We start from the raw sequence: 10471 nt of genomic DNA on the forward strand, positions 1-10471 counted from the left end.
TGGAAAGACAATACAACTCCTCTCTGCTTCCAGAAGAGTGGATTACAGAATGGAAACAGAGAAACAAAATTATTTAACACTATCCTTAGTCACTTTGTCATAAACTACAGGAGAAGACAAAACAAAACATTCAGTCATGTATTCATAGCTGTTTCCATCACAGGTGGTATCCTTTGATTTAGTTTATTGACAGAGGAGACATTGGCTGCACAGTCAAGCAGCAGTGCTGATCCAGTCATCTCTGGAGGCCAAGGTCATATGATAGCCAACAAAATGGAAAATATGGTAAGAGTGTTTCTGCTGAAAGCAACCAACCTGATGAAATAAATGTTTCAAGACATAAACTAGTTAACATAAGAATTACATAGCAGCAAATGTGAAGGACATATTCCATGAGGCAAACATAAAACACTATTAGCCAAATGGTAGAAGAACATTTTATGGATGAAAATTTTACATGTCTTATATTTTTCATTGGACTGACTAAAAAATGTTGCATCCAGATAGTTCAAGTTAATGTAAACTTGTAGTTTTATTGTGATGTTTTGAATGAAATAGCATGTATAAGACGATTATATACAATCTTTGACTATTAGTGAATATACAACAAATGGCAGTTATAATTAATATTTTATAGAGTAGAAATTATAAGCATCTTTATAAAGTTTTTCACATCCATTCTGATTACTTAAACTGGTCCTCTTCTCTTGTTTATTTGAAATCAGCTTTATTGAATGTAACTTATGTATGATATGATGTACATATTTTAAGTGAGTGAACAGTCCAATGAGCTTTGACAAATGTATATAACCTATAACTCCCACCCGAATCAAAATACAAAATATTTACACCACCAGTTCTTTTTCATTCAATTCCTCAACCTCAAAACCACTAATTTTAGCCGGGCGCAGTGGCTTACACCTATAATCCCAGCACTTTGGAAGGCCGAGGCAGTCAGATCATGTCAAGAGATGGAGACCATCCTGGCCAACATGGTGGAACCCCATCTCTACTAAAAATACAAAAATTAGCTGGGTGTGGTGGCAGGTGCCTGTAATCCCAGCTACTAAGGAGGCTGAGGCAGGAGAATCACTTGAACCTGGGAGGTGGGGATTGCATTGAGCCGAGATCGCGCCACTGCACTCCAGCCAGGCAACAGAGCAAGATTTGTCAAAACAAAAACAAAAACAAATACAAAAACACCCACTAATTTTATTTCTCCACCATTTTGAAGTGGTAGAATTTCAAATAATTGGAATAGGGTTATACGATCCTATTTGTGTCTAATTTATTCCCCCAATATTTGCAGATTCATTCCTGTCATGTATATCAGTTGTCTGTTCATTTTTTATTGCAGGGTAGCGTTCCATTGTATGATTATTCCATGGTTTCACTCATATGAGCATTGCGGTCATTTCCTGTTTGGAAAGTGAATAAAATTGAAATGCACATTGATAAATCTTTTTGCGGGCCCATATTTTTACTTTTCTTGGGTAAATATCTACTAATGGAAATGCTGAGTCATGGGGTAGATACATGTTTAACTTTATGACAAAATGTGGTTTTCCACAGAGGCTGAGCTATTTAACTCCTATCAGCAAAGTGTGAAAGTTTAATTTGCTCTATGTATTTTTCAGGACTTGGTACTGTCATTTTTTTTTTGTTTTTGTTTTTTGTTTTTTACTTATGATTGGCTTACTAGCCATTCACATATCTACTTTTGTGAAGTTTCTTCTTGAATGTTTTGCCCATTTTTATTGGATTGCTTTTCTCATGTAATTGTTATGTATATTTGGATATGAGTCAGTTGTCAGATAAATGTTTTGCAAATATTTTTTCATTTTGTGGCTTAACTTCTCATTTTCTTAACAGTGTAGTTTGAGAACACTTTTTAATTTTGATGAGGTCTAACCTATTTTTGTTTTTTTTTTTCTTTTATGATTACTGCTTTCTGTGTCCCATTTAAGAAATCTTTGCCTGTCCTAATTTCATTATTTTTCCTTTTTTTTCTTTCTATACTACAGTTTTGACTTCTATTAACCTATATTTAAATTTACTGATATTCCTGCTATTCTGTCAAATCTGTTTGGTAGTAGCTGTCTAAGACATTGTATTTGTCAGCCCAGTCTCCATTTTCTATGCTGCCAAAGGGCTGATGGTTTTGACTATATCATAAGTTGGATTGTATCAGGATTTGGTCACAATGGCTTCCAAAGCATTACATTTAGGCTCTTCCTTCAGGAGAGCCCCAGAACCAAATACTATGATATTGCTAGATCTCAAAACTGCATGACCTTGAGCCTGTTAGACCTTGAACTTGTGAGATCCTGAGATTCTGAGACCATCTGTTTAACAGGCTGAGATTTCCGTATTACAAGGTGTAGGATTTCAAGACCGGAAGGCCATGAGACTGTGAGATCTTGTTACTATGAGACTGCAAGACAACAGCCTATGTAATTAAGGAGTCAAGTACTGAGAGACTTAGTGACAGCGAGAAGATCAAACAAGAGACTTTGACATCTTCACAGTATCAAAATTGTGATACTGTGAAGACAGAGAGCTCTTTCTGCTTTCCAACCTTATCCCTAGCCTCTGATTACTGAGCAATTTTTTTAAAACTAATTATTTTGCAGAGAGCATTATCTTTGAGTTTCAGCTGCCTTCAGATTAAAACCTGACACATTAGCCCACAGGTTTGTCACAAGTTTGACTGTTTCCTCTGAAGTAAAACCAAGATTTTCTTCTCCAGAAGCCTAGTTCACTGCTTGCCCCCACCTTCTCCCACATCCCCAACTTCACCAGTGGATCTTCAGTGTGAAAATTTCCTCTATCTTTTCCATCATCATTGCCAAAGAGCTCATCCTCTGAGTTCAATGCCTTTAGGTTTTAGGTATCTTTATGCCCAGGTCGCTTTAAAGAAAATATGTATATGAATATCTACATGTACATCTATGTCTATTTATCAATCTGTCTTTCTGCATATACAGATATGTAAGCAATAATTTCTTGTTGTTTCAATGGGAGTAAAGGTATTTCATCTCGTCTACATCCTAACTAGATGTGGAAATCTAGAAGTTATTGGATTAGAACTACCGACCTGTTTGGAAAATGTGTCTATTTGTTCCCAGGCTTTCAGATGGAGTCCCATTATATTAGTAGTTGAGACAGATTTCATCAGAGAAAATGACAGATACTTTTCAGTTATTTAAGTTGGGCTTCCCTTGTCTATGTGGTGAATGATGACTGATCAGTAAGCCCACTCTGCACTTCAAGCATAAGAATTTTAGCATTGTAGTTCTGTCAATGGAATCAATCTCTAATTTAAAACCCAGGCTAGTATATTTCCTACTTCATTTCTTTTGTCATTTCAACTAATCATTTGATAAACAGAAAAACTCAAAACGTATGCTCAGAATATAGGAAATGAGCACTGTGTTGTTGAGAAAAGACAGAAATTTAATTACTGAATCTGGACAGAGCTATTAGTGTAATTACTGACAGGGAAAGACTTTAGAAAAGTAATAGGAAAAAATAGAAGGTCATTCCTGAGATTTCTTATAAATCATTTTTCAATTCACAGCATAAAATATTGTGTTATGTATCTTTTGGACATGACAAAATATCAGAGTCAGATGTCCTCAAGAGGCCATGCTAAACAATTTAATTCTCACTCTTCTCCTCTGCTCATCATTTTCAATGTCCATAATAGTGACATCCAAGAAGAAAAATTACAGGTTTATGTTGAGTATCCCCTAAATATTAGTTCCAGAAGCAATATGGCATATCCAATGCCCTAGACTTTATTTTAGGGTGTCAATTTATGTATAGTATTTTCTGTTTCTAATTTACTAAAATTTCTGAAAAAAAAAAATCCGATTTTAAGATTGCCAGCTGGGCACGGTGGCTCACGCCTGTAATCCCAGCACTTTGGGAGGCTGAGGCAGGCAGATCATCCTGAGGTCAGGAGTTTAAGACCAGCCTGGCCAACATGGTGAAACCTGTCTCTACTAAAAATACAAAAATTAGCTGGGGGTGGTGGCATGCGCCTGTAATCCCAGCTACTTAGAAGGCTGAGGCAGGAGAATCACTTGAACCCAGGAGGCAGAGATTGCAGTGAGCTGAGATCGTGACACTGCACTCCTGCCTGGGCAACAGAACGAGACTCCATCTCAAAAAAAAAAAAAAAAAAAAAAAAAGATTGTCAACAAGGACAGATTTTTAATATACAGAAGCTATCAACAAAGTCGAATATATTCATTAAATGTTGGAATATTTAAGACTTATTTTCCTAAAATTAAAACATGTGATAGATATTTTGACTTTTAAATTGGCTGTAGAGTAGGCAAATGCACATGAAACCCTCCCCACCCCAACCCTTTCAGGTTTAAGGAAAGATACAAACATGCACAAATAAATCAGTCTTCTGGGGATAAATTCAGATTTTCTAATGATTTGGGATTTTCAACCTTCTACAGTTTGACTTTTTGACAAATACTAGGCATACTTTTTTTTCTAAGTAAAACTATTTGATTTCTGAATTTTCATAGTTGTAGAATATCCTTACAAATGAAACACATACAAAAATAGAAAATATTATTTTATAATTATATCTTATCCTTGAAGGATAAATGTAATGACAAAAACATCTCTTAAGTTCTGAGAAAAGGTAAGTGAATTTGAGAAAAATGGAAAACATAGGTGATAGAATTTCACTGACAAATATTTGGTGAGTCAGGTTTTATTCTGAAATAATTTGACATAATGTCTGACAACTGAGCTGAATGACATTTCAGTTGTATTTAATGTAATCTAGAGGCATAACTGTTTAATTTAAGGTGAATGAACAAAGAAAAAATATCCAAAACCAAAAGTCTTGGGTCTGGGCAAGATGGAATTACAAAGGCTGGATATAGTATCCTACTGAATCAACCAAAAAAAGAAAAAGAATAGCTGAAATATAAGAAGTAATGTTTTCTAAGACACTGAACATTAGACAGTGGAGGACAGTGATGTTGAAAAATGGGAAACAAATGAGTCACGCGCTACTATTGGCCAACTCATTGCCAGGAGTTTCCAGTCAATAGCACAGAAGCAGAAACCCACTGGGAGTCAGGCAGACTTTCTTAGCTGAGTAGATGTAATCAAGATTCCAGGAGACCAAGTTTTTAGACTTCCTAAGACAGAGTAACAGAGAGGAGAGAGTTGCACACAGATAGAACTCTGAAGATCTACAGAAGCTTCCTCTTTAGTATTCAGTAGAGGGCTGACTTGGCTCATGAATGAAATGAAACTACCTAAGATTGGGAAAGAACCATGTAAATAGATTAGAAATAATCTATTATTATCTTTGTGGGCATGGAGCTTACAAAGGCCAGGAATACATGTCTGTTCCTATCAGCCAAAAAGGAAAAAAAAATCAAACTGTTTTTTCAAGAAGTTAACTGCATCCCCAAAGTTCAAGAATATTAATTAGAATACAAATATGCCAAGCACCTAACAAGGTAAAGTTCATAATGCCTGGTGTCCAACAAAAGATTACTGGCCACACAAAGAAGCAGGAAAACATGGTCCATGATGAGGAAAAATAATAAATCAAAAATGACCCTGATCTGACACAGATGTTAGAATTAGCAGACAAGGAATTTAAAATAGTCACAAAACTGTATTTCATAGCTTAAAAAGCTAGGTAAAGACATGGAAAATATTAAAAGACTGAAATAGAACTTCTGCAAATGAAAATTACTATCTCAGAGACAGAAATAAACACATTAATGGCAAATTAGATATTATAGAAGAAAAGAGTAATGATCTTGAACACAAGACAATAAAAATTATCAAAAACAGTAACAAAAAATACTAAAAATTAAAAGAGCATCAGAAAGTTGAGGCCTAATATATGCATAATTGGAAGCCTAATATATTCATAATTGGAATCCAGAAAGGAGAGGAGAGTGGGACAATAATGTTAATTGAATACTTTTACAAAATTCTAAAAATTCTAAGTTTGGTGAAAACTATAAATCAGAGATCCATAAATCTTAATGAATCTCAAGCACAAGAAATATGAGGAAACTACACTATGGCACTTTATAATCAAGTTGCACAAAACTACTAAAAAATAAGACGATCTTAAAAACAATTAAAAAATTGTATATATGAAGGAACTGAGATAAGTATGGCAGCCTTTTCATCCTAAGCAATGCAAATACAAAGAGAGTGGAACAACTTATTTAAAGTATGAAAAGGATTATCAATCTAGAATTATATGCCCAATGAATTTATCCTTCAAAAACAAAAGTGATACTGTTGCATCATGAGGTCCAAAAAAAGGAAGTGGAATAAGAACTTTGACAGACATGCAGCAGTTCAAAGAATTCATCACCAGTATACCCACACTATAAGAAACTTTAAAGTAAAAAAATATATAACTTCAAGGAAAAGTAAATCTAAATTAGAGCTGGATATTTCAATAACCCTCCCTAAAAAATTGATAGCACAAGTAGACATGTAGTATAGATGTGAATAATAGTATCAATGGCCTAGGTCTAATTGATATTCATAGAACACTCTACTAAACAAGAGAGTATATATTATCTCTAGCACACATGCAATGTTTCCCAAGATAAACTATATACTAGGCCAAAAATAAGCATAAAAATGTAAAAGGATTCAATTCACATAAAGTACATTTTCTGATTACAATAAAATTAGAAAAAAATAACAGAAAGATCACTAGAAAATCCCTAAATATGTGAACTAAATAACATATGGCTAACAAAACACTATAGCTCAAAGAAGAAATCAAAAGGAAAATAGAAAGTATTTTGAACTGAAGAAAGATACAACATATTAAAAGAGTGAGTTACTGCTAATACAGTACTTAAAAGGGACATGTTGTCACTAAATCCCACATTATAAAAGAAGAAAGATCTTAAATCAATATTAGCTTACACTCTAAGAAACTAATGAAAGAAGAGCAACAGAAGTCCAAAGTAAGCAGACAAAAGGAATAATAGAAATTACAGTGGAAATGAATGAAATAGAAACAGAAAATCAGTAGAGAAAAATAAATAAACCTTAATGCTCATTCTTTGAGAATATCAATGAAACTGATAAACCTTGAAGTGGAATGAGAGACAGAGAAATGAGTGCCAATTAGCAATATCAAGAATAGCAGTAATTACTACAGATTCTAAAGATTTGAAGACAATAAACAACTTCATACCTATAAATTTGACAACTCAGATGAAATGGATAAAATATGTGATAGACACAGGTTATAAAGCTAACTCAGAAAATTTAGGTAGCTTAATAACCCTGTATCTATATCAATTTTAAAAATTGAGTTGGTAGTTAAAACTTTCCTTAAGCAAAATGCAATGCCCAAATCGATATATTGCTAAATTCTACCAGACTTTTAAAGAAGAAATAACATAAATCCTACACATCCTCTATATTAGTCTGTTTTCACGCTGCTGATAAAGACATACCCAAATACGAGATTGTGTCATATTTATAAAGGAAAAGAGGTTTAATGGACTCACAGTTCCACATGAATGGGAGGCCTCACAATTATGGCAGAAGGTGAAAAGCACGTCTGTCTTACAGAGTGGCAGGCAAGAGAGAATGAGAGCCAAGCCAAATGGGAAATCCCTTATAAAACCATCAGATCTCATGAGACTTATTCACTACCATGAGAACAGTATGGGGCAAACTGCCCCCATGATTCAATCATCTCCCACTGGGTCCTTCCCACAACACATGGGAATTACGGGAGCTACAGTTAAAGATGAGATTTGGGTGGCGACACAGCCAAACCATATCATACTCCTTGAAAAAAGTAAAGGGAATATTCCCAAATCATTTCATCAGGCCAGTATTACTCTGATACCAAAACTAGGTTATATTGCAAGGGGGAAAAACAATAATAGATTAATAACCCTCAGGAACATGAATGTAAACAAACAAAATTTTAGCAGATTGAAATCAAAGACATACTAAAAGCATAATACATCATGTCTAAGAGGGATTTATCACAAGAATGCATGGTTAGTTTATCATTGTAAAGCAATCAATGTAATGAACTACATTAATCATAGAAGAAAGAAAAACATATGATTATCTCAAGATGAAAAAAAGAGCATTTCACAAAACACAAAATTCATTCCTTAGAAAATAGCCTTTAGCAAACTACACATATAAAAAAGTTTCCTCAGCTTTACAAAGGACATAAATGAAATGCCTTTAGCAAACATCATATTTAATTATGAAAGACTGAATAGGGCCGGGCAAGGTGGCTCACGCCTGTAATCCCAGCACTTTGGGAGGCTGAGGTGGGTGGATCACAAAGTCAGGAGATCGAGACCATCCTGGCTAACACGGTGAAACCCTGTCTCTACTAAAAATACAAAAAATTAGCCAGGCATGGTGGCGGGCGCCTGTAGTCCCAGCTACTCAGAAGGCTGAGGCAGGGGAATTGCTTGAACTGGGAGGCAGAGGTTGCAGTGAGCCGAGATCATGCAACTGCACTCCAGCCTGGGCGACAGAGCAAGACTGTCTCAAAAAAAAAAAAAGAAAAAAAAAAAAAAAAGACTGAATAGTTTTCCCCTAAAATGAGAAATGAGATAATGATATCCACTCTCAACATCACTAATCAACATTTTTTTGAGATTCTAGCAAGTACAGTAAGTAAAGATGAAGAAATGAAAGGCATATAGTTAAAAAGGCAGAAGTGGCTGGGTGTAGTGGCTCACAGCTGTAATCCCAGCACTTTGGGAGGCCAAGGTGGGCAGATCCCTTGATCTCAGGAGTTCGAGACCCACCTGGGAAACATGGTAAAACCTCTTTTCTACAAAAAAATACAAAAAATTAGCCGGGTGTGGTGCTGCATGTCTACGATCTCAGCTACTCAGGAGACTAAGGTGAGAGGATCACCCTGGAGGTCAAGGCTGTAGTGAGCCACGATTGTGCTCTTGTACTCTAACCCGGGCAACAGAGCAAGATCCTAAAAAAAAAAAAAAAAAAAAAAAGGAAGAAATAAAACTGTTGTTATTCATAGACAACCTAATCATCTAAATAGAAAATCCAATGGAATCTACCAAAACCTACAAGAATTGATAGATATTTTAGCAGCTTGCAGGATATGAAATCAGTATATAAAATAATTAGATTTTTATATCCTAGCAATGAACAATCAGGAATTAAATTAAATAGACAATACTAATTTAAATAGCATCAAAAATGAAATGCCTGAGGATAAAATCTGACAAAGTTGTGCTACACCTGTATGCTGAAAACAAGAAAACATTATTGAGAGTAATTAAAGAAAACCTAACCAAATAATTCAAAAAATATGTAGTATTTGTGAGTCAAAAGATGCAACATTATTAAAATGTTAATATTATTTTTAAATATTTAATATTTTAAAATATTTAAAATATTTTAAAAATTTAAAATATTTTAAAATATTAAAATTATTTCCAACTTAATCTATAAACCAAATTTAATCCCAATAAAAGTCCCAGAAGGTCTTTTTGTAGCAACTTAGTAAACTGGTTCTAAAACGCATATGGAAGTGCAAAGAATATACAAAAAGTAAAACAACTCTGATAAAGAAAAACAAAGCTGGAGAACTAAGACTACCTGATTTAAGTTTTAGTATAAAGTTACAGTAATTAAAGTAATATTAGTATAAATATAAGCAAATTGATAAATCAGATACAATCAAAAGTCCAGAAAATAGAGCCACAAATATATGGACAAATGATTTCAACAAATGTAACAAAGACCATATATGCAGACAAGATTGTCTTTTCTATAAATATTGCTAAAATAATTGGATATTCACATAAAAATGAATTTTTCATCATATGTCATAAGATATGCAAAAAAACCCAAATATATTGTGAACCTAAAGGAAATGCTGAACACATTAAAACATTTAGAAGAAAGTATAAAATAAAATACGACTTCGGGTTAGGCAAAGATTTCTTAGATATGCCATTGAAAGTAAAATTTATAAAATAAAAAATTGATAAACTGGACAACCAAATTTTCTGACTTCTTTTCTTTGAAAGATGCCATTAGGACAATAAAAAAAAAAAAAAAAAACAGACTGAAAAAATTTGCAAAGCATGTATCTGGTAAGTTTAATGTTATACACTGATTTGTGTTCTCCTCAAAATTTCATATGTTGAAGTCCTAATCCCCAATATGACTGTATTTGGAGATACAGCCTTTAAAAAGGTAACTGGCTGGGCACAGTAGCTCACTCCTGTCATCCCAGCACTTTGGAAGGCTGAATGGGAAGGATCATTGACCTTTTTTTAGTAGAGACTTCATCTCTACTAAAAAAATTAAAAAATATATATAGCTGGGCATGGTGGCACATGCCTGTAGTTCCAGCTACTCAGGAGGCTGTGGTGGTGGATCACTTTAGCCCCAGAGATGGAGGCCTCAGTGAGCTGTGTTG

The sequence above is a fragment of the Hylobates moloch genome, unplaced genomic scaffold (genome assembly GCF_009828535.3).
Source record: "Hylobates moloch isolate HMO894 unplaced genomic scaffold, HMol_V3 SCAFFOLD_9, whole genome shotgun sequence".
Lineage (NCBI taxonomy): Eukaryota > Metazoa > Chordata > Mammalia > Primates > Hylobatidae > Hylobates > Hylobates moloch.